The following is a 25,001-nucleotide window of genomic DNA, read 5'->3' as shown; positions in this document are numbered from 1 at the left end:
TATGCAGACAAAACACTCATACACATAAAATAAAGATAAATTTTGAAAAACTGCTAGCATTCATTTTCAATGAAAATTCTTTGGTTCCTTTAGTGCAAGCAGTCATGAGTTTCCAGTATTTGTGAAGAAGGACAGAACCAGAGAAATACATATTACAAGAAAACTACATCCTATAGAAGGCTTAAGTTTCCACTACCAGACTAACACAACAAACTACTTTCCTTGGGGGTCGAACTATTTTAAATTCAACATAAGTCTCTAGCTACAAGCAATTTCTCTAGAATATAATATATATGCTAAGAAGGAAAACATAAAAGGCAATTGCCTAATAATTCTTAAGCGTATAATAATTCTTAAATATGCGTTCGAGTAACTCCAAGCAATTTAACATTAATTACAGGCTATTCTGAGGGATTTAACTACAATATTCACTATAAATACTAACCAACATTTCAGCTTCTTTCAAAGGGTCAATAAAGGAAACATTTCTCTTTGTAAGTGAATTAGGATGGTACATGTTAAAGACCATATTTGATAGTCAAATTAAGGAAGAAAACTCCATTTAAAAAGTTAAGGAATTCCTGCTGTTCTTATAAAGCCACCCGCCCCCCCCCCAAAAAGTCAGCTATTAGAACAATGGTCAATTTTAGAAAAGATGACATTAGCATAAAAATAACTTCCGAAGTTCTTTCGGGGCTTATTTTAGAAGGGCTGGGACTGTAGCAGAGGGCCTGTAAAAAAAGCTACTTTATTTTATTATTTATGTTACTTTAATATGCACTACACTGCAGCCCAAAGAGAAAAAGTGTTTATAGATATCTTTTATGATTTTCCTATATCTGGGTAATAAGATTAAATCTGGAAAAGAAAGAACACCTTGCTTTTTTATTTTATTTTTTTGTATCACATGCTACCCTGATGTTCACACATGAAGCACTGAGGTTTTCACTCTAGAATCCAGAGGCTGTGTGTGTGTGCATAGCACACACACATATATGTGCTATACACAAGCACATAGTAACAGAATTAAAGACCAAGAGGGTAACTTTTATGTTTTAGCTCAAGTCCTTTAACGACTATTAATTTTCTCTGAAAACATGAAAAGAACATTTAGAGATAATGTAAGAAAATCAACGTGTAAATAATGTGGTTCCAGACTGACTTTCCAAATGGTACGTACAGCACTGTTCACTATGTTATGAGAATGACTCTCCACGGAAGGCTTTAATTTGTTGATCACCTTCACATTAGAGCAATTTTCTATGCTGGTGTAATTGTGCTCTGAAGCAACGTAAAAACCATGCTCCAAGATGCTTAACAGTGTAGCCATTTAATTCAGCAAACACATACAGTTTAGAAAGTGGTCTTTGGTGTAATATTTACTCTCTGAAATTTGCACAAACAGTAACAATCACCCATCTAATCAGCATTTCCCCAGTGATGACATAGTGCAGCTCAACAGAATAACAGAATCCAAACTGGAAACACAGCAGACAGGAAGGAAAAGTAGTTGAGCAGAAGCGGGCTCCTTCCACACTGCCGATGGGAGTAAGTACCAGGCAAACTTCCATAAAAAACTTTATTTCAACCAAAGTTATCAATGCACATAACCACCCAATTCAGCCATTTAACCTACTGATCCACTGACACGTGCACACAATCCCCTCTCACACGATGCTCACTACAGAATTATTGTGGGTAAGAGTGGAAGTTAGGGGGTAAACCTGAATCATAAGGAAACAAGTTAAATAATTATCAGCCATTCAGTGGAATGCTTTCTAGTCATTCAAAAGAAAAAAGAAACCATACAAATGGAGAGTTTCTAAAATATATACTTAGGTGAAAAAATAAGTGATCTGTGTATATTATTCTAACAGACATAGCACACACTCACGTTTATGTATATAACCATCTAAGATCCACCCCCCATGGTTAGAAATTCACATACAGATTTTTATGGATGGCAATGTGGATTTCATACATACATACATACATACATTAAATATAAATGCAAGGCAAATGTACAAAATGTTTATTACTATTTTTATTTGGCTGGTAAATCTTTCAAAAATGCTTTAGTTTGTGAGATAATTTTACTAGCATCAAACTGTAGGAGCTCACAATTACGTAATTAATTACATACAGCCTCAAAAACTGGCCCAGCTTGTTAACATGATGTCTGGTGACCATCTGTCACTCATAATGCCAACAGGAAAGCTGCTAGGGCCACACCAACTACCTAACTTATTTCATGAATTCAATAGCCAGTTAAAACATAATCAAAGAGGCTCAGATTTCAAATAAACCCCACCTCATTAACAAAACCACTCAGTCGGCTGTGAGTTGTGCACCTTGGGATCAAGTCACTCAAGCCTCTTAATGTGTTTGACATAGACACCAAACTCTAGTGGAATTAAAGAGAATGTCTAGTTCATACAGTCATGCCATGGAAAGCTGGGAATATAATCAAATTGGCCAACTCTGTCTACCACTCTAGTGCCTTCAGGCCCATCTCTAGGCACAGAATGGAAGTTCTTGTATAATTTCTAAATATTTCATGTTATTCTTTTCAGCAGAGTGTTAAGTACAATAATCACTCCAATAATACTTTCATAGTTGTTTCCATTTACTGAGCACCACAGCAGACTCAGAGCTAAGCACGTGACAGGCAATAATATATCATCATCCCCATTATACACATGTAAATACAGAGGTTTGGTGAGGTTTTATAACCCACCTAAGGCCATACATCTGATGTGGGGACAATTCAAACCTGCTATGTGAGCAATATAAGCCCAAATGGGCATAACTACTTCAGATGGCACACAGATACTCTTGTGTTCATGGCTAAGCATGTAAACTAGGGGTACTAGGTAGGCAGAGGCAGATGGATCTCTGTGACTTCAAGGCCAGCCTAGTTTACATAGTGAGTCCCAGGCCAGCTGGGGCTGCAGGGGGACCCTGACTCAACACTCCACCCTAAAAAAAAAAAAAAAAAAAAAAACGGGTTAAAGAGACAGCTCAGTGGTTAAGAATACTTGTTATTCTTACAGAGGTCCAGAGTTTGCTACCTGGCACCCATGGCAGGTGACTCACAATTGCCTATAACTCTAGCTCCAAGGGATCCAATGCTCATTTCTGCCATTCTCAGGCACCTGCATGCAGGTGTGTACACAAACAGACACATGTACATAAAAATAAATTTTAAAGCCAAGTACGGTGGTGCACACCTATAACCCTAGCACTCGGGAGGCAGAGGCAGGCCTCTGTGAAATGAGACTGAGACCAGCCTGGTCTACATAGTGAGTTCCAGGCCAACTGGGGCTATAGGGAGACCCTGTCTCAAAAAGACATGATGCATGGATGGATGGATGGATGGACCAATGGATAGATGGATAGATGGATAGACAGATAGATGGCCAGACAGATACATGATAGATGGATGATAGATAAAATTTACAATTTTAGAAAACGTAAACAGGAATGCATTTTAAAATTACCTTCTATTTATTTCTATTATATAAACATTCTTTCACAAGTTAATGTATTTAAGTAAAAATTAACCCAATGTAGAGAAATGCACTAAACATTTATTAGGATTCACAATACAGAACGCATAGCAAAATCCTGAAGGTAGCATGCAAATGTTTATAACTTGGAAAATACTGACTTGTGAAATGAGACAACATTCTAAGTTTTCAATATTTGCTATCATTCTGAATCCTGGGATTTTACATATCAGGGAAAGAGAAGATGGGTCTATCCTAACCCCATGGTTTATTTTCTCCTGAAGCAAGTAAAGTGTGCATTGGTAACAAGACAAGAAACACCTAGCAATGAAAAGCAGTGGTTTCTTTATTTGAGACAGGGTCCCTCCACCTAGCCCAGGTTGGCCTCAAACTTGTGATCTTCCTGCTCCAGCCTCCTCAGTGGTAGGAAACAGCTAAGAGATGATTTGGGGGAATGGGGTGGGGTATTTATTTTTATGTGTAAGAGTGTTTTGCCTGCATGTATATAGGTGTACCCATGCATGCAATGCCCATGGAGGCCAGAAGAGGGTATCAGAACCCCTGGAACTGGAATTACAGATAGTTAGCTGCCATGTAGGTGATGGGACCCAAACTAGGGTCCTCTGCAAGAGTAACCAGTGCTCTTAACAGCTGAGTCTCTAGTCCAAGAGGTGATTTCTTAATTGCTATTGATCATAAAAGCATCTTGTCATTGGGGTTGGAGAAACAGATGACTCAGTGGTTAAGAGCACTGGCTGCCCTTGCAGAAGACTCAGGTTGGAATCCCAGCACCCACATGGCAGCTAAAAACCATGTGTAACGCCAGTTTCCAGGGCTTCGATGATGACACAGGTGCACTTAACCACATTCACGCATAACATCATGCACATAAAATAAAAATAAATAACATTTTTTAAGAAAGCATCTTGTCATTAAAAGATCCAACAAATACATTTACATTTCTAAAATATATTTTTCTGAGCTTTCTACAGCAGGGAAGCAGAACTGTGAAACTTTTGGGGGAATGGAGGTTGGGGATTCAAATGGAAACCTCACATGTGCTAGGCTCTCCACTGAGCTTCAGCCTCAGCAATATCTCATATGTGAAGTAGGATTCAGCTGCCTGTCGTTTATCTAACGGGAAATTTCCATTTACTCATGCTTCATTGGTACTAACTCTGAGATTGAGAAAAATAACCCTAAGGCATTGTAAGATCCCTCAGTATGTTCTGAAACATCAAAGAAAGCAATTATGGTTTTCCATAGATCCAAATGATGAGAGTGTAAGAGTGATTGCATCTCATATACCATATACACAGAGGGAAGGTGGCAGTCTCAAAGCCAAAATCTACCTCTGAAATGTGTGAGCCTCCAGGAGAAATGTCAGTAGGTGAAGGCTGCTTCTTCCTATAGCCTTTCCTTCAGCTGAATTCCATCAACCCTGAGCCTCTCCACTCAGACCCTGGCATCCTCCCTACAGGCTCAGTCCCTGCAAGTTACTAACAGCACTTGTGGGTACCGTTACGCCAATGTATCTGTCCCCATGGTGATTGTCTCTCTCCCTGTGGAGTAGAAATGCTAAGATCACACCTGCTTTATCCCTTACTGTAGTCTCAGGTCCTAGACGAATACCTGGGCACCTCAGAAATCAATCAACTTAAAGGGAAATCAGTTTGCTGTTGCCTTCTAAGACAGATATAATTTGGAATTTCTGCTTGGCCACAATCACACTATTTTTAGGAATATGTTTGTATGGACCTCTTCTTTGGTCCTATATCAAATCCTCTCAGCCTGACCTCTTAACTCAAGCCAGCACTACAGTGACCAGTTTCTGAGCTGACTTGGATCACCTTTGTGAAGATACAACAGACCACTTCATCCCTACCCCCTTCCATCATTCTCTCAGATTATATTCATCATAAGAAAAAAGCTAGTTTCTAAACAGAATATACAGTACGGCCCCTTTAAAAACAAAAGATTCATTTTTTATTTCTTTACTTTTGAGACAGTCCCACTGGATAGCCCTGGCTGGTCTGGAACTCCCTATGTAGACCAGGCTGACCTCAATCTCACAAAAATCTCCCTGCCTCTGCCTCTCTATTGTGCTAGGATTAAAGGCATGCACCACCACACACAGCATCTGGCTTTTAAAAATAAATATATGTGTACATAAATACAAAGGTAGGGTAGGGCTAGAGGGAAACTGCTTGCAGAGACTACCTCCAGTTACTGGTGATACAAGAGTTTTCTACTTACTTATTTTGTTTGCAATATGTTCCTACTGTTCTCTAGTGGACATGTACCATCAGAATGGTCATATACTTCTTTTGTAAGTCAGGAAGAAGCAAGTGGAAGAATGCCTTTCTGAACCTCAAGAAATAAGACAGTGAGTGAGGGAAGCTGTTTATGAAACGTACTTCCCCATGACCTTCACCCACATACTCCCCATGGACTGCCCGACTTTGGTCTGTCCTCTGAACACCATGGGGCCAAAGGCCTTCCACCAGAGCACAGCATTCTATAGAGTGTTAAGGAGGTTCTAGGGTTCTTCCCATGTGAGCAGCAGCATCTTAAACATTATACGGCAGCTAATTAAATAAACAACTTCAAATGCCATCATTTCATAAAATAATTTTTTTCATTTGGATAGGCTGATTTCAACACATGGAGACAAATTAAAGGCTATGCCTCCTATGCTCAGAAGATGCTTCCAGTAATGAACAAAGAAGGGGGGGTACTGATTAGCAGAGACAAGTGGAAGGCTAGACAAGGACACCCAAGCCAAACAATGCGCATCTCAGCGGCACTCTTACACCAGCTGCACATTTTAAAGTAAGATGCTGTCATCCGCTTCACATCGTTGACAAGCCAAATTACACATAAGATGCTTTGCCCAGACAACTACATTTCTTCAGCTTGGCTATTAGGATCTGCAGTTTATTTTCAGCTTGGGCATTTACTCCATCGGGGGAAATAATTTATACAGTAAGCCTTTTAGATCCTGAACCATTATAAGTCTGTTAGCAAGGTTCTGTGCAGTCCATATAGAAGATGTCCCCACATATATGAAACTGACAGTTAAATCACTGTAAATTTCACCATAAGTGCACTACTAAAATGTAAGTCTTTATCTATTTTCCAACCATTTATGTTTATATCAGATGCATCTATTTGTTTAAAGTGCCCGGAAAGATCTGAAAACAAAGGAATAGTTGTCTAACGGCTGCGCATAGGGGTGACATTATCTCCACATCTGAAGAAGCTACATGCTGTTGGACTGCAAGAGTCCATTTTGAGAACTGGGGAGGCAGCTCCAGGGGTAAAGTGCTTATCACATAGGCATAAGGACCCAAGTTCAATCTCCCAGGGCCCAACTATATGCATACATGCATTAGTCATGTGCAGCAGCATACATCTGTAATCCCAGAACTCAGGAGGCAGAGACGGAGGATCCCTGGAGCTTGCTGGCCAGTTGCTTTGACTGAATTGGTGAACTCTAGGTTCAGCCAGAGAGTGAACAGGTTCAACAGAGACTCTGTCTCAAAACAACAATGGTGGACAGTGACTGTGGAAGACACTCAACATGTTGAGCTTTGGCTTCCGTACATGAAGCTCACCCTCACGTGCATGGATATACACACACGAAGGGACATACACACACACACACACACACACACACACACACACAAAATCTCATAATGAAATAAATTAGTAATTTTCACTAAAATACATCTCCTAAAATCTGCATTCAGTTCCTGGTTATAAATAAGTCATGCTCCACAAGCTTATCTTCTCAACAGGCTGCTTAAGACTCACTGCTTGCTTACAGATACAAAACGGCCATAAGCTATAGCATCACCGAGCACAGTAATATCACCTGACCGCAGAGACCTCAGCAGGGTATTGGCTATGTGAGAGAAACAGGAAGAGTGCCTTCCTCTTTCTGGGATATAGGGCTGGACCCATATAGTAGAGAAATAGGAAGTGTCTGCCTTTGGCATCCTGTCATCTCTTTGGTCACAGTTCTACCTCTCAAAACTGGATGCCTCAGTCAGGTACCAACCCTCTGCTCTGTGTGGCCAATCATGACTCTCCACCCTCTAAACCTTTCACCCTAAATACACCTACCTTGACTTCCTCCTCCCAATACAACCTTACCCAAGCTCTATCCCTTGAGATACCTACTGCCAGCAGAGTCCAAAAAACTTTTTTTTTAATTAGCTCACATTATAGTTAATGCTGCAAATCCCTCCAGAGCAAATTCCTCCCCGAGGCATTTAAAGTTTGAGACTCTTGGGCAGACTCTATCTTTAACTGATGGAACTTCCAATGGGACAATCAAGACGATGGAAAGACAAAGATGGATGCAGAAGTCTGGGCGATGCAGCCCTCCAGCAGTCTGCAAGCCCCTCCTACGCTGTCCTTCTTGGGGCTACTATTTCCACCGCTGGCAAGCCAAGGTTTCTCCCACAGTGGCTCTGATGTACAGTGAGGGCAGCGCCTACCTTGCTTGGAGCATTGTTGAAAAAATTCAAGTCTATCAAACACCTGACACAAAGCCTGGCCCATGGCCACATTAACATATTAGCTCTAATTCAATGCTAGTTTTTTTTTTCCCCTGGACTTGAATTGATCATTAATCCATGGCGATACTATTTGTTCTCTTCCCTCACAAGATTATGTTCTGTCCTAGACCATTCATGCTTTCTTTTCCTTGGTCTTTTTGAGACTTTCATTTTTGATCAAATACTCTTAAAATGAAACCCATTATTATGTATAATCAGCATATGTATAATATATGTAACTACTATTATAAATATATGTATGCTTGTATATTTATAGTACATATAAATATACACATGAATAATATATGTATTATTAATATATAATAATAAAAACACTTGAAATATTGAAAGAGGTAATCAGGTGTCCACCTGTAATCTTAACACTTGGGAAGAAGAGGCAGTAGAACAGGATCACCACAAAGTTTCAGGTTAGCCTGGGCTATATAGCCAGTTCTAGGCTGGCCTGGGCGATCTACCAAGTTCTGGGTCAGCCTGGGCTATAACCAAGTTCCAGGCTTGGAACTGTATGTATGTAGAAATGGGAACTGTTTTAAGTGTTTCATTAGTTATCAAATACATATAAATTAAAACAATGAAAAAGCAATTTATGGCTATTGCTATAATTTAAACACACACATACATTCAGGTCAAGGAAGAGTAAGTTGGCACCTAGCACAGTTTTGCTATGAGGATAAACTAGTCAACTCGCTTAGGAAGTAAATATGTCACATTGATTCAAAAACATATGTGAGACTTAGAAGCTTTGACCTTAGAGGTATATTTCTTGGAATGTACTCTGAGAAAATAGGGGGAAAACAAGGATAGGCTTTATCAATAAAGTCTGCTGTGGTGTTCATAACTTATACTCATAGGAAAAGCATGTAAGAATGTGGTAACATTTGACTCAATTATTGTAAATCAACATGATAAAAATGTTTTACAGCCAAAATAATAAAGAAAAATACATTTTGGAGTTGCTAAGTAGCCCAGGATGACCTTCAACTACACCCCACCTGCCTTAGTCTCCCAAGTAGTGGGGTCACAGGCAAGTGCAAACAAACCAGGCACCAAGATTAATATGACTTTGAAAACAATTAACATTTCTCTGGGATGTGGATATAGCATCATGGTATAGTATTTGTTTAGCATTTGCCAGGCCCTGGGCTCAATTTCCAGCACCACAAAATATGTAAAACAAATGCAATGAAATAAAACTTCTAAAATATTTTCTATAACACATAATCATATTATAAAATGAAATAGACACAAAGCTTTAAGTAGAAAACAGTGACGCTAGAAAAGCTTAACAGACCACAAGTCACACAAAGAAAAAACAAACAGGGTTGGAGCGATGGCTCAACAGTTAAGAGCATGGCTGCTCTTGCAGAGGACCCAGTTCAGTTCCCAGCACCCACATGAGGGCTACCAACTGTCCATAACTCCAGATCCAAGGAATAGGATGTCCTCTTGGGCATTGCATGCACATGTATGTAAATACATGTAGGCAAAACACTCATACACGTACAGTAAAAATCAATCAATCAAAAATAAATTTTAAAGAATCATGAGCCAGGTGTGTGGTGTACACCTTTAATCCCACCCAGCATGTGGGAAGCAGAAGCGGGCATATCTCTATGAGATCAAGGCCAGCCTGGTCTACAAAGCCACTTCCAGGCCAGATGGAGCTATGGAGAGACCCTGTCTCAAAAAAACAAACAAGTAAAAAAAAAAAAAATCACTTAATTTAAATTAAAAAAGAAAAAAGAAAAAAAAACAGTTGGACATTTTCACATGCTTCATTTCTCCTAGCGTACAGAGAACGTAAGTAAAGACAGGAAATGATCTACTGGGGTTTTGTTTGTTTGTTTGTCTTTTTGAGACAGGGTCTCTCTGTAGCCCCAGCTAGCCTGGAACTCCTGGAACTCACTATGTAGACCAGGCTAGCCTCAAACTATCAAAGATCTCACCTGCCTCTGTCTCCCAAGTGCTGGGATCAAAGGCATGCTCCACAGCGCCCGGCTATCTACAGATGTCTTAATGAGAGCTTGGCTCCTGCCCTTCAGGTCTGCCAGGCCTGGATCTGAATCCAATCCTGTCTCTAACAATGTCTGGGACTAATTAAGCAGCTAGCTGACTTTATGCCCCTGCCAATGTGGCCTTAGCATTATGACACACCGTTCCAGCCCAACTGCCCCTCTTCCCACATGAGGATCTTTCTCCTACAAGACACCCGTCACCTGACTCCACCTAGCTGCACTCTGAGTACTTCTCCTGGACACCGAGTCCTGCCCAGGGTCCTGCCCAAAACCTGAGGAATGCTTGTGTTCACACTCTCCTCCTCCTGTCTCATTCTGATTAGGACCTCTTGATGGCTTGGCTTGTACACCTCTTTGGGACATAGCATTTACTCATTTGATTAACAAGGACTAGACGGAACTCATTACTCATTTAACAAATTTGTATCAAACATCCACATATGCACTGTACTGACTTATAATCTACATTCTAGGATTATGGCAACTAACAAAATAGACAAATCTATCAATCATCACAGAGCTCAGATTACACACACACACACACACACACACACACACACACACACACACACACGTGCACAGGCACCTGAAGAAACAAATACATATTTTAAAAAGGAAATAGGTTTGTGTTAGTTTTCACCAGAACTTATATTCTCTCCTCTGAACTGTCTGTAATAAATATTCATACACCATCCCCCAACTTTGTGTTCAAAATCAATGTGTGATATAAAAGGCTATAAGATTATATTATTGCTAAAGAAATAAAAAGTAACAAATACATAGAAAGCACCAGTTAAGCAAAAAATCAAATAAGAGTCTAATTTATAGGAAATTAACTCTACTCATCCATCTTACTGACAGCTTTTCTGACCTGAACAAAAGTTTAATTATAGCGTATGTTATCCTCAGCATTGCCCATCAAATTGCTCAAGTTTTATTTGTAATACCTGAAACTTTTAACAAACATGGCTATTATATAGTAAGTACGTACAATGTAACACTCAGCAAGAAAGAAGGAGCCAGGGATGGTGTAGTGGCTCACACCTTTCGTCCCATCACTCAGAAGGCAGAAGCAGGCAGATCTTTGTGAGATGCAGGCCAGCCTTGTCTACATAGTGAGTTCCAGGCCGGCTGGGGCCATAAGGAGACCTTGTCTCAAAAAGACCAAAAATAAAGAGTTGACCCCTGTCATGGAGCTGGAGAGCTGGGTCAGCAGTTGAGAACACTGCTGCTTCTACAGAGGACCTGGGTTCAATTCTCAGCACCCACATGGCAGCTAACAACCCCCTGTTAACTCCAGTTCCAGGGGACTCAACACCCTCTTTTGGCCTCCGTGAACACTGCATGCATGGGTACACTTACATACATGCAGGCAAATCTGCAGTTCCAAGGGATCCGATGCCCTCTTCTGACCTTCTCCAGCACTGTAGAACATGGGTGCACTTAAATGTATGTAGGCAATACCTCTTAAACGTAAAATAAAAATAATTTTAAAAAATCTTTCAAAGAAAGAAGGAACAAACTACTGAAATACAACAGCATAATGAATCTTACAAAGATGACACTGTGGGGTAGAAGATAGCCTCAAAACAAACAAAAACAAAACATGCTGGATGAGTCTGTTTATACAAAGTTCAAAAACTACTGTAATAGAAACTGTCGAAATGGTTAACCAGGAAGGGAGTGAGACGTCTACTGGGAAAATGCCTGAGGTTCTAGACATTCAATATATTGGTTTTGCCATAAGTTAATAGGCATATACATTTATTAAAAGTCTCCACACTGAACAGTTAATATCTAGAGTATACCTAAGGAAAAAAAATGAGCACTTAAAATCCACAGTAAGGGCTAAGGATGTGGCTGAGTGGGAGAGCACTTACACTGCATGCATCCAAGAGATGCTGTGCACAACCCTCAGCATCATGAAAATACAAAAACAGAAACAAAAAAACTACACTAAGAGATTAGCCAGAAGTCAACAGATGGCATTATAAACCACAAAACCAAAATTTAATGGAATATAGCAATCTTCTCTAGTAGAATCCAAAATTTAAAGTAAACCAAGAACAAAAACATTCTGTGTACAAGAGGTTGGTAAGGTGGATCAGTTGGTAAAGTTTCTGTATAATCATGAGGAACTGAATTCAGAGCCTCAGCACCCACATGAAAAGCTGGGCATGCACATGCAATCCTAGCACTGGGAAGTGAGGCAGGTGGATCTTAGGGCTGCACTGGCCAGTGAGTTTGACCAACTGGTGAACTCCAGTTTCACTGAGGGAGCCTGTCTCAAAAAACAAGGTGGAGAGTGACAGAGGAAGACACCCAATGATGACTTCTGGACCACACACACACACACACACACACACACACACACACACACTGATCACTAACACTGTGAATTCATGTTAGTGTATATTCTATTTTCACAGTGACTTTTTCAAAGATTACATATCCTAAGGGAAGGCACAAGTACAATTCAACCAGATTATCAAAAGCACAGGAATTTTACTAGCATATCAATGAGATTAAGACATCAAAGTTCAGATTGGAGAGATGGCTCAGCAGTTAAGAGCACTAACTACTCATGCAGAGGACCTGGGTTCGAGTCCCAGGACCTACATGGCAGCTAACAACTACCCGTTAACTCCAGTTCCAGGGGATCTGACGCAATCTTCTGACCTTCTCGGGCACTGCACAACATGGGTGCACCTACGTACATTCAAGCAATAAACTCATATACATAAAAATAAAAAATATTTTTTTTTTGTCTTTTTGAGACAGGGTCTCCTTGTAGCCCCAGCTGTCCTGGAACTCACTATGTAGACCAGGCTGGTCTCGAACTCACAAATAAAATTTAAACTATTAAAAAAAAAAAAAAAAGCACCAAAGTTCACTCAAGAGGCAGAAGCAGGTGGGTTTCTGGGAGATAAAGATCAGCCTGGTCTACATAGAAAGTTCCGGGCCAGCTGGGGCTACTGATAGACCCTGTTTCAAAAACAAACAAAATAAAAACATGAAGGTTCAAAGGTCATACTAGTTCTAAACCGCATATGTCAATAACGCTAGGGCTTACAAAAATTTGGCTGATCTCAAACTTATCATGCCAGAACCACAAATAACTGAACTGCAGATCCTCACCACCTACACCCCTGACACTGAAAACCAGGCTGGTCCAAATGTGCTATTATACACGCAGGCTCCATACACAGACAGCATGAAGCACAAATCAAAGAGTAAGAAAAAGGTCCATCTATTACGACCTTTCATTTCTATGTCCTCATCACTGCTCAAATTACTACAGCACTGTAATAATATGCAATGTTAGGGCTGGAGAGATGGCTCCATGGTTCAGAGCACTGGCTGCTCTTGCAAAGGACCCAGGTTTGATTCTCAGCACCCACATAGCAGCTAACAGCTGCTCATTAACTCTAGTTCCAGAGGATCCAGTGCCCTCCTCTTCCCATTGCAGGCATTGTACAACACAGGTGCAGTTACATACATGCAGGCAATATATTCATACACATAAATAAAAATAACAAATATTTTTTAAAAATTAAGAAAGTATATGTAATGTCATAATCAATGTAGTTTTTCTATCCATCAAGATAAAGACCTCTTATGTACCACATAAATGTACTGAAAACATGAATCTCAGAATGACCCAACTGTGTGGATATCTTGAGATTACATGTTTGAATGACACAAAGCTAAAAGTGACTTAATTGTAAAAGCTTCTGAAGTACCCAGCTATGCCCCAAACAAGGACTTAAAAACACTTCAAGTCTGACATCCACAAGTACTGGTTATTTTTTGTCAACTTGACACAAACTAGAATCATCTGGAAGAGGGAGCCTCAGTTGAGGTATTGCTTCCAACAGATTGGCCCGTGGGCATGTCTGTGGGGCAGTCTCCTGACTGATAATTGATATAGGAGTGCCCAGCACATTGTGTCATCCCTGGGCAGGTGGGCCTGGGTGGCAGAAGGAAAGGCAGCTGAACAAGCCTGAGAACTAGCCAGTAAGCAGCATTCCTCCATGATCTCTGTTTCAGTTCCTGCCTTGAGTTCCTGCCCTGGCTTCCCTTGATGATGGACTGTGATTTGTTTAATCACAGCAACAAGGGAGCAATCTAGAGCACCCACCATATTTTATAAGATGCCGTTATAGGGGCTGGAGAGATGGCTTAGTAGTTAAGAGCACGGCTGATCTTGCAGAGAACCCAAGTTCAATTCCCAGCACCCACAAGGCAGCTAGCAACCATTAGTAACTCTAGTTCCATGGAATCCAATGCCTTCTTCTGACCTCCTTGGCGGGCACTGCGCAACATGGGTGCACCTACCTACACACAAGCAATACACTCATATACATAAAATAAAAATAATAATAAAAGCCAGCCGTGGTAGCGCATGCCTTTAATCCCAACACTCAGGAGGCAGAGGCTGGTGGATCTCTGTGAAGCCAGCCTGGTCCACATAGTGAGTTCCATGTCAGCTGGAGCTACCTAGAACTGTCTCAAAAAGATATAATAATAGTAATAATAATAATAATAAAATATTTTTAAAAGATGTCATTATAAAAAGGATTTTAGGTTTTCTTCAGATAGCTGACTGAAACAGCCTTTCCACCCAAATTTAAATTAAGATTTTCACATGATGTTCTCTTACCTTAGATGAAACAAAACATAACAACTGGAATGATTAGAAAATGGATGATCTAGTTGGTCAAATACTCTGATCAAAGTTATGATTACCAAATTCAGACTTAAAGAGAAAAGACACAAACAACAAGACTGTTCAATTATAAATAATTTAAAATGTAATGCCTCTGGATAATAACAAACTACATGATTGCTATCCACACAAGGAGATAAAACACCAGGTGAGAAGATTACAGCGTATTAGAATATCAGATAATCTACATCTAAGATAGGACCTCACTGATACACTGCAAGCAATAGTTAATTTTCTGAAGGTTTGATTCAAGGAATTTTTATGGTTTCTTTTTCAAGTTTTAACATGTTTTCTAGGCATATCATGTACCAAATACTTTTCGCTAACAATGGACTTATCTTCTATCTCATAGTAAAACAGAAGACAAGAGCACTACACACACTCTGCTGGGAGAAATACTTTTTCTTCAGCTACTGTATGTCAAACCAATGGAACAGACTGTTATAAATCAAGCACATAACATGGTACAACAACAACCCCAGAGTGTTATCTCTCCATACCGACTCAAACACACAAGACTCACTGTGTGGAGAGAACCGTGTAGCTAATTAACAGAAACATCTTTATGTCCTGATTCAGAATATAAGGAAAGGTCAGATGAGCCATTTTCTACCCAGTGACTCCAGACAATCTTAATGAACTGTTTTCCTTCTTCCTTAGCCTCAAGGCCTTTGATTGCTGCCTATGTCTTATTTCTACTCAGTGTTCATGAGTCTTTTGGTAGTTTTGCAATCTTTCACTGGTGCAGTCTACAGCATTGCTATGATGTGGCAAAGCATTATCAGCCTTACTAATAGCTGAGAAAGACAGAAAGGTTAGTGTCCAACTCAAGGTTATTCTAGAAGCCAATGGTAAATTTAAGGCTTGATCTCTAAATGATCCTATAACTAGCCAGGATCCACTGGCCCATGAAGTTTCCTAGCAGACAACTACTCTAAGGGCTTATTCTTATTTTCTGAGTTGTTCAATAGCAATTTAAATGTGCAGCATTATACTCTTAAGTGATTGTGTCCTAAGAGGCCACTAAGAACACTTGACAAAACTGCCCAGTAGATGTTTTTGTTCATCTGGAAGAGAAGCCTCTAACTCCTGTATTCGAGCAGCAGTGAAGAATGGTCACCGTGTCGAGATGACCAAGAGTCAAAGGTGGGGAGCAGATCTGGAATGGTACTTATCAATAAGCTCAAATCGAAACATAACCAAGGAGTTGCGGACACAGCTCAGTGGTAGAGTGCTTGACTAGTACGCCCATGAGCCAAGGGGTCAAGCCCTAGCACATGGGGGAAACAACCCATCATCAAGTATATGGTTGTGATCTCTTCTAAAAGAAATTATTTTTAAAACTTTAAATGGTCCACATTATTAAATCTCCATTGGGAAATTCAGAGAAAATCAAAATTGCAGGGCCCTCCAGTTGAGACTTACAACCTCACTCCACAGTAAAACTTTTTACATCATAATCTAGAACTCGAAGTTTCATAGAACATGGAAATTTCCTAGAACCCATTTTCTATTCTACTCTTTAGATCTGTAATTGTCCTGAGACATGAATAGAATTCTCTACTTTCTTATGACCTGCTTAAGTTACTCCCTGGCCCACCTGTTAGTCACTATCCACACCACAGCAATGCTTTCTGAAGGGCAGATATTGCTCCCTCTATCGGTTCCTTTCTCTTCAAGCCTAGCTCCTTTGAAGCTCGTGTCCTCTCATCCTTGTAGTGGGGTTTTTTAGGAACATCACAGTCGTTGCTGCTTATTTACTGCCAGATTTTTAAGACCCCAATCACCATTCTCCCCTCCACCACAAATTCTGACAACTTTTGATATCATACACATCCAGAGAAAGCAACAAATATACCCAAATTAACAGCTTTAAAGTGGATGAATGTGTCTGAAGTTCACACGATTTTTGAGTACCCACAGTCTCTTCTTCCACCTCCTCTAAACTGCCTACCATATGTTCTTGTTCCTAGACGCGATGACAGAAATGTGGAACACAGCCAGTCACCCAGCCCAGCTCAGGCTGGGTGACTCAAACCTTTGTCAGTCTGTAAATTCTTAAGAACAAATGACTGTTGGATTAAGCTGCACAGCTCTGGTAGTTTCCTCTGCAGCATCTTCACAGCAACGGCTATGTTATCATTTTATATATAAATGGTTGAATGTAACTGAAGAAAATCACACATCCATTCCAGCTGATCATTAGGACTACAAATCTCAAGTGAATTCTCCAAGACGCCTGATCTTTCTCCCATGCTTCACAAGCAAATTCACATTCATCCCTTCCAAGATGATGACTTAGCATCATTAGTCTCTTCTCAAATCTCTGGTATTTCCTTTCCTTCATCTTAGCTGGTGCCTTACCAACACCATCTTTATAAATACAAGCAGGCTGAGAGAACATCTAACATTCCCAGCATCCAAACCTACAAATGCAGTCACATTTCCTCTGGTTTAATGCAGCATCTTTTCTTAATCTCGTCCCTGGTAAACCCCTCTACTTTGTTTCAGATCCCAACCTTTGTCACTTCTTCACTGGAAACTCCATCACTACCCAATTATGCCATCCTCTGGTTCTTTCTCCTGTCTTACCAACTTCTACTTCTCCACCGGGTCATTCTGATTGTCATAGAAACTTGCTTTAAGACAGTAACATTGAAAAATAACCCCTCCCTTATGCCACTGTCCTCTTGAGCCAGCCTAGCCCTCTCAGCTTTCACAGCAAAATGCTTTGAGAGAGCGGGCTATGATCTCTGCAGTCTCCTCTGTCCACTCCAATTCAATTATCATTCCTACCATCACATCTAAAAAGCTTTCGAGGTCATTAAAGACTAGTAGGACCCTGTAATTCACCATCCACACTGGAACACTCTAAGTAAAATAAGTACTAATCAGACAAGGCAACAGATAATTAGCATAAACTGAGACTGCCCGAGACTAACTGGCCTATAACAACGTCTACCCTGATGGCGATAACCCAGCAATGGTCAATTCACTCTCCAGTCATTTTCTTGGCCTGACAGGAACACCCAGTATCCCTCCTTGAAGCGCGTTCTTCTCTAAAACTAACATTCAAACCTAGCTATCTTGTATGTCACTGGCTACTCAGCCTCCCTCATCTGCTCATCCAAGCTCTGGAACACCCACACTGTGATTGGTTTTCCTCCATTTGCCAGGTTTTTCTTCCTCTTTCTCTCATTCTCTAATTTTCTTTCTCCCCCCACTTCCATTCTCTAGCTGCAATACTTCTCAAAGTGATGGCACCCAGTTTAATGACTACATCCCACCTACATGACAAATCTATCTCTGAAAACTGACCCTTTCCCAACACATGAGTCAAATACCTGCTCAGCATCACTTGGAAGTCCACTTCAATGGTCAAAGGTAATATGGCCAAAGCAGAACTGCTCATCCCTACCACCCCAAAAACATATCCCATCCCATGTCCTCACTATCTGAAACAGCGCATTATGATCTGTGCAGTGTTCAGGCCATTCTTGACCATTCTCCTCGCAGTACCTTTGTGTGAAAATCCATCAGTCAATTTCATTGGCCCTACCTCCACCCATCTCCCAAATCTATCCACTCTTTGCCATTTCATGCCAAGCACCCAGTCCAGAACCACCAGGCTCTCTCATTTGGCCTACTGCAACACTTACATACATGACCTCCCAGCTTTTTTTTTTTTTTAAGCTTTTACAATTTTATTACAATTTTAAAGAAAAAGAAATGCTCAGGGCAGGTGAGCTGGTCATCTTGGAAGCTGCCTTGAGGAGGTGAATGGTGGGAAGAAGGAAAGCCATGAGCCTGCCGGGGGGTGACCTCCCAACTTTCACTACTGCGCTGCAGTCCATTCTCTGCATAGCAACTGGTCTGAATCCTACAAATGGAATAAAACGCAACCTTCTCACCAGAGGAAAGCCTCCTTCACCTGGACCTGTTTCTCATCTTTCTTCCCTCTCTCCGTAATCGACTCTCCTCAAACGACCCCCTCCTTTTCCTCTGCCTCCGTCTCTGCATCACTCCTACTTCTCTTCCTTCAGCTTCCTGTTCTAACAGCTCCTCCTCGGAGAACAACAATAATGTAAAATCATCCTGTTTCTTGGCTTATCATTCGCCTTGTCCCTCCTCCTCCTCTACAACATAAAGGCTATCAGGAAAGGGACCTTGATTTCCTGTTTGACATTGCATTGTGAATGGACAGGACACTGCCTGACACATAATAAATATGCCATAAATACTTAATAAATCATTGATTGAAAATTGGAATTCATCAGGAACAATACTGTGAGTGACAAAAGAAATGTCCAAGCTCAATAGCCTATAATTAAGAAATAAAAAGGTACAAATCATGTGTAAGAAAGAAGCCCTGATGGTTATTATATATTGTCATATTGTAGCATAATATTATAACATAATGTTGTATGCTATTATAACTTACTTGGTTTGGGATCAGAGTTTTAAAACTTCCTATCTTCCAGTTCAGTCCAATTTAGCCAGAAACCAACTGTGACCAAGACCACCAAGTTCATTATGCACCAAGTCAGTGTTTATGGTCTGGTCTGCCATGAACGTTGTTGTTCTACGAGTGTTGTTCCCTAAGCATGCTGTCCTAAGTTTGCTTCTTTATTGCGTTACAAAACACTGACCAAAAGCAGCTTGAGGAGGAAAGGACTAATTTGGCTTACACTTCCCAATCACAATTCATTCTTGCTGAACCAGGGTAGGAACTCAGGGTAGAAACCTGAAGGCAAGAGCTGAAGCACAGACCATGGACAAATGTTGCACTTGCTCCCCCTAGCCTGTGCTTAGCCTGCCTTATTAAACAACTTAGGCCACCTGCCCAGGGCTAGCACCGCCCACAGTAGGATGGGTCCTCCCACATCAATTAGCAATTAAGAAGATGCTTCATGGATCTCTGGTCTACATAGTAAGTTCTAAGTTAGCAAGGGCTACAGGGAGACCCTGTCTCAAAAAACAACAACAACAACAACAACAAAAAAAAAATGGCTCAAGGGTTAACAGTACTGGCTGCTCTTGCAGAGGACCCTGGTTTGATTTCCAGTACCCACATAGCAGCTAACAACCATGTATAACTCTAGAACCAAAGGGTCTGACACCCTCTTCTGGCCTTGCACACACAGATGCACTTATACACAAGCAGGCAAAACACACATAAAATTTAAAATAAATAAATAAATAATTTTTGAAAACAACAGAAGATGCTTCACAGGCATGGCCACAGGCAATCCAACGGAGGCAATGGAAGATCCCCTCTTCCCACGTGTGTCAAGTTGACAACTGAAGCTATCCAGCACATATACAACACTTACTAAGCCAAAATGTGAGCCCCAAAACCTCACATATCAAGTCTCATATCTTGTACTTGCTGTCTGCTCCTAGGTAAAGATTCTCCACAATCCCAAATTCACTTGACATTAGTCATGAGAATCCCACCATTCTTAACTGAGTCTCTTTCCAAATAAGCTAGAAACAGGAGCTAGACTTGAATCCATACCCACCAAGGCAGCCCTTCATAGATCAGACACTGCCATCTGCTCAAGAGGTATCATCACACCACTACCTCCACCTAACCTCCTCCACCACCACTTCCATTTCTACCATCAGCACCATTTCTACGACTATCTCAAGCAGCAGCACCACCACAACCTACTCCTCCACCTCTACCATCACTATTACTAGCATCATCTCCTTCACCATCACAATCATTAATACCACTTCCCAATTACCATCATCAATGGCACCTCCCCCATCCATCGTCAACAGCTTCTCTTAGATCACCATCATCAACACCACTTCCTCCATCACCATCAACACCACCTCTTCCACCATTGCCATCATCACTATCATCATCATCGCCACCAACACCAGCACAACCATCACGACCACCCGTCATCACCATCATCACTACCACCACCACCTCAACCATCATTATCATTAGCACCACCTCCATTAGCATCCAACATCACCATCATCACTATCACCATCATCACCACCACAATCATCACCCCTGACAGTACCATCATCATAATATCATCACCACCACCACCACCACTACTGCTTCGTCCACCATCATCACCACCATCACTTCCACCTCCACCACCACCAGGACACTCCTCATGCAATACTTCATTCACATCTGAATCTGTCAGTTACTCTTGAACCCTTAAAGCTGATCTGTGTGTTGCCTTGATTTAAAAAAGATATGGAACTGGAGAGATGGCTCAGTACCCACATGGCAGCTAACAGCCGTAACTCCAGTTCTAGGGGATCTGATGCCCTCTTCTGAACTCCACGGGCATTGCATGACATAGGTGCACTTACATGCATGCAGGCAATACACTCAGACACACAAAATAAAAATAATATGTAAAATATTTTTTAAATGTCACTGAGTGCCTGCTCCTTCAGGCTGGTGCTCCTACTCCCTCCCCAGTCATTTCTGTCTCAAACTCTGATCTCAATGAAATCTTGACTCTTCTCATGTCTACATAAATCAGTTAGCTAACCAGTTCTACAAGCTCTTACATAGGAACAGCATTATCCTCCCCCTAAAATAAGGCTCAGAGTAGTTAAGCAATTTGAACAAGGTCACATGACCTTTAAATAAAGAGCAAAGTCGAGGTCTCAATTGAGTCCAAGTGTATACTCAGGTCTGCTCCTTGTTCATTTTTTGTAGTACCAGAATTGAAGACTTAGCAGATAACCCATCAATATCCATTGATCTAACAGGGTGCCTTAAATGTCCATTTTAACAATAAATATCCATCTAGTGGGAATGTCATCTCAATATTTATACGTAAGATACAGAAATACACAAAGCAAAAGCACTTTCCACCACCTTCTCTTGACCGGCTCACCTGATCAACCACATTTTCTACTGCCCTCTGTAAAGCACATCCTGCAACATCACACACCCTGCTCCGTCGGCTGAGTGGCACTTTATCAACTCACACATTAAGATTTGTTCCCTGTCTGTTTATGACAATTGCACTTGCTACTGAAATAATGTAATTTAAATAAATACATGTAATCAAAGAAAATGTGACTGTAAAAAGCACTGTTTCCATGAAAAGCATGTTTATTGATTCGGAGTGACTTGATCAACATGTGACTGTCAATGAAATAGTATCAGATATAAGAACAATGACAGCAACTGTATAATTCAAAGGCGACACAAGACGTCTTTTAAGTGACTCAGTTCTTACTGTACTTTAAAAAAAAAAAGACATGAAAAGAGAAGAGAAAAAAAGACATGAAGCAGGGAGACGGGTGTGTTGAGGGCAATATGGGAGAAAAGGCGGATAAATATTTCACTGTATACATGTATGAAATTCTCAAGAATAAAAAAAAGTTTAAACTGGGAAATTACAGTTGATGCGTGCTTATGGCATGGTTTTGTAAGAAAGGATATGTTCTCCAGTCAACTCACCATACTTAGTTTTAAAACAAACAATTGATATGCAATTTTACATTTATATATTTTGGTTAAAATGAAATCTCTGAGGAACACATGTATTCTTAGTGATGATTTCCCCACTTTAATGGCCTTGTATAGGTTAGGAACCTAATCAAAATTTTTCTTAACTATGCCAACAAACTTGGTCCCGTTGTCCACCATGTGGGTAAAACACATTGTATAACAGGACTTCTAGCACCTCACAAACAATCTGGCCTACATCAATAAAATGGACACACCATGTTGAATTTTCTACTACACTGGGTTCCTGCTAAACATCTGGTGTGTTTATTACAAATCATTGATTTTAAAGCTCTCCTGAAAAATATTCATTTTAATTTCTGTTCCATTACTAAAGAGATGAGATATTCTTTTTTTTTTTTTTTTCTTTTTTTGTCTTTTTGAGACAGGGTCTCCCTGTAGCTCCAGCTGTCCTGGAACTCACTATGTAGGCCAAGGTGGCCTCAAACTCACAAAGATCCACCTGCCTCTGACTCCGGAGTGCTGGGATTAAAGGCGTGTGCCACCACACCCGGTGAGATGAGATATTCTTGTCTGAAATAATTCCAATATGTTGTTCCATGAACTGCTTAAAACTCACATATTCAAAATTATCACACAAGTTTTTAAATTCTTCCAAGATGATAAAATGTTATTATGAACAAAGCCTGTAAATCAAGGTTTATAATATACTTTTAAATTTTTTTATTTATTAAATTTCACTTTGTGTGTATGAGTGTTATGCCTGCATGTAAGCATATCCACGTCGTGTAATGCCCACAGAGGACAGAAAAGTGTGTCGGAGCCCCTGGAACTGGAGTTACAGATGGTCGTTAGGCACCATGTAGGTGCTGGGATTTGAACCAGGGTCTTCTGCAATAGCCAATGAGTGCTCTTAACCGCTGAGCCATCTCTCCAGCCCGAAGTTCATAATATTAATGTGGGAATGAGCACTTGTTTACACCAGTACTATTTATTATCATCTTTACCTTTGTTTCTCACACTTACATCAAGTGAAAAACACCTACTTTAGCAAGCCAAAACACACCCAAAAGCTGAGAAGTCAAAATGGCTACAGCAAAACCACAAAGTCAGCAAAGAAGTAAATGCCTGAAAAAGTTAAAATACTTCAGAATCCAAAAATGTTAGTACACGTCTTAAGTAACTCTGTGGTAATAAAAATTTGTCTTTCCTCTTACAAAAGTCTTGATTCTTTCTTTTCTCTTCAGTGGTACTAGGGCTAGAACCCAGGGCCTTGTACATTGTAGGCAAGTGCTCTACCAGGAAGCTATAGCCCCGGTCAACATTTCTGAATTTATAAAATCTCTTCATAGAGACTGGGAAGATGACCTAATTGGTAAGGTGTCTGCTGCAGAAACATGCGGACCTGAGTTTGATCACCAGTATCCACATATTAAAAAGAAAAAAAAAACAGGCATGGAGGAGGGGCACACACTTGCAACCCCAGCTGTAGTGGTTGGAATGAGAAATGGCCCCCATAGGCTCAAGAATTTGAGCACCTGGTCCCCAGTTGGTAGCACCATTTAGGGAGGTCCTGGAATCTTCAGGAGGTGTGGCCTGACTGGAGGAAGTACGTCACCAGGCTTTGAGAGTTCAGAGCCTTGCCCACTTCCAGTTCCCTCTCTCTGCTTCATTTCTGCAGTTGAAGATGTGACTCTCAGCTTCCTGCTCCCACCCCCATGCATGCCACTTGCTGCCATGCCTTTCCACCATGATGGACTCTTATCCCTCTGGAATCGTTAAGCCAAAATAAACTCTTCTATAAGCTGCCTTTGGTCATGGTGTCTTATCATAGCAACAGAAGAGTAACTAATACACAAGCATTGGGGAAGCAGAAACAGGAGGATCTTTGGCACTTGCTAACCAAATCAGTGAGTCTAGCTAAATCAGTGAGCTCTGGGTGCAGTGAGACACTCTCAAAAAATAAGGTGGAGGGGCTGGAGATGGTTCAGCAGTTACAAGCACTTGCAGCACAAGCATGAAAGCTTGAGTTCAGATCCCAACACTCATGTATGAAGCAAGGCATGGTCTGTGCATGCCTACAACAACAGCCCTGGGCAGGGGTTTAATGAACACTCATACACACAATCATATATTTATACTTTCGTGTCTACAGTCTTCTTCTGAGACAGGGTCTTAGTATGTCTCAATAGGGTAGCCTTGAACTCACGATCCTCCTCCTTCGGCCTCCCTCATGCTAGCATTAGAGTCATGTGTACAATGCTTGGTTTGCTAAGTGTGCTTAAACAGTGAGGGAGGAACAGAAGGGTACACGGATTCCCTGAAAGTACAGGGAAGTTCATGCATCTGCTTCTGTGTCCTTCACTTGGGAAACTCTCCACAGTGTTTCAACAGATTCTCAAAGGTGTCTATGACCCCCATCAATAAAAGCTTAAAAGCTCCCTTCATTGCAGACTTCAACTTTGTTTTCTTGTTCCTAGATTTATAACGATTATAAAGTTTGCTTGTAAACTTTAGACACAAGTTAAATTTTAACTTACTCAAGAACAAAGAAATTAAATTAAAGCATAATCATGGTAAAAATGTCTTTTTTTCCTGTTATCTCATATGAAAAAACCTAAATTGTTATAAATTCATTTAGTTCAAATTATTCTCCAACTTTGACATAAATGAAACAAAACATTCAAACTCAAAGTTTTA

General features: G+C 40.6%; 1 protein-coding gene across 4 annotated transcripts in view; it reads right to left on the bottom strand.

Moving 5' to 3' along the window:
* The window catches only part of Klhl2 (kelch like family member 2), a 142,521-nt gene that overhangs the window by 74,350 nt on the left and 43,170 nt on the right, over positions 1-25,001 (bottom strand). The window lies entirely within an intron of this gene.

Source organism: Nannospalax galili, unplaced genomic scaffold (assembly GCF_000622305.1).
Source record: "Nannospalax galili isolate Female #2095 unplaced genomic scaffold, S.galili_v1.0 scaffold1491, whole genome shotgun sequence".
Classification (NCBI taxonomy): Eukaryota; Metazoa; Chordata; class Mammalia; order Rodentia; family Spalacidae; genus Nannospalax; species Nannospalax galili.
This window is presented reverse-complemented; position numbering and strand designations above follow the sequence as displayed.